This window comes from Macrobrachium nipponense, chromosome 13 (assembly GCF_015104395.2).
Source record: "Macrobrachium nipponense isolate FS-2020 chromosome 13, ASM1510439v2, whole genome shotgun sequence".
NCBI classification, from domain to species: Eukaryota; Metazoa; Arthropoda; class Malacostraca; order Decapoda; family Palaemonidae; genus Macrobrachium; species Macrobrachium nipponense.
The window spans coordinates 46,609,348-46,611,009 of record NC_087206.1 but is presented as its reverse complement, the minus strand read 5'-3'; the positions used below and the strand labels follow the sequence as shown (position 1 = coordinate 46,611,009).

The 1,662-nt window shown below is 34.3% G+C and overlaps 1 protein-coding gene across 1 annotated transcript in view; it reads left to right on the top strand.

Annotated features, from left to right (window-relative positions):
- The window catches only part of LOC135225312 (uncharacterized), an 86,228-nt gene that overhangs the window by 4,313 nt on the left and 80,253 nt on the right, over positions 1–1,662 (top strand).

Sequence of the window (1,662 nt, the reverse complement as noted above, 5' to 3'; positions counted from 1 at the left end):
CAAGTACCTTCCTTAAACTCAAACTCCCTGCGTATTTCTTTTGAGATTAACAGATCAAGTCTAGACACACCAAAGCTATTGTTCAAGTTTTCTTGCTGAAACTAGACTGCTTGCTATTTTTTTCCAGTGCATTATTAAAAAACCTAATAACGCCCAATCGATTGCATGATCAATGTATTTCCAGTTTGACAAATATAAGTTATCACAAGATTTACATGGAATCTGGTATACGCATCCTTTAGTATCTTGTATATACGTATAAAAGAATTTAAATAGGTCTCAGAATTAGAACACGGAAACTTTTAGCAAGCGTCATTGGTCACCCCAAGAAGGAGAGGTCGAGAGCCAAAAAGGGGTCACCAACTCTGCTAAGTAAGGAAGAGGCACTATTCCAAGTATCTTTACGTCCAGGTAACTACCAGAGATTAAGATAGTCACATTTGATTTTCATTTTCATTTTTTCTGAGTCCACCGATGCTATAGGTTATATTTCCGCATTTCGGATGGCAATTTTAGAAGGAGTCAGGTAAATGAATTCTAGAGTCCTTGGGACACTTCTTTTTAGACGAAAATTGCTGAATTTACGGGCAGACTTACTAACTTGTTATCAGTATCAGTAACTAAGGGTACTGTATCAGAATGACTGTAGAAAAAAAAACGAACTTAAAGGTAAATTATGAAAGGATATGTTAGAAGCACCATACATTTCAGATATCTATATTGTGAACTGAGGTGATAGAAGGTTAAAAGACTTATGATTTCTCTACCCTGTTATGTAAACTAGAAATAGTGGCTAAACTTTGGCATGGTTTTCCAACCATAGATCGTCAGTGACTGGAGTGGAGATGTCCTTGCCGAGCCTGTGACCTCGGGAGGCCATATTTAAAGGTTTCGGACCAGCTCAAAGTACTATATTCTATGACTATTATTATTTTCATCTTTTTCACTATTGTCTTATTGTTATTACTATTAATACTATTATTGTTATTATTATGGTTGTTGTTGCTGTTATTATTATTAGTGTTACTATTATTATTATTGTTATTATTATTATCGTTGATGCTGTTTTTATTATTATTTTTATCATTATTACTTGACCCAAATTCACAGAAAAAATTGCCTTGCAAAAACAGGCTTGCCTAAGCACTCCAACCATTGCGGTCAAGGCCTAAGCATCTAGTTTTGGATCTAGGCACTGTTTAGCATAAATGGTACCTGTAAATTACAGGACTTTCTTTGTATGCAGTCACTAAACACTAACTAAACAGTAATGTATAATCACTAAATACTAACATTCACAATACACTTACTTAATACTAAACACTCACTGAAAACTCAACACTCACTAAGCACTAAATGCTAGCTAAACACTCATAAAACACTACACTCACTAAATATTCACTGTGCCCCAAACACTCAGTAAACATTCATTAAACACTCATCAGACACTTACTATACATTAAACATTCCTTCACTAAGCACTAACTATACACAAAACACTCACTAAACCATAAACACCCATTAAACACTAAAATAAATCACAAAACCTAAATGCTCATTAAACCCCTAAACACTCGTTAAACACTAAACAGTCAATGAAGATTCACTAATCACTCACTAAACACGTACACACTAAACATTCAAGGAACATTCACCATTCAC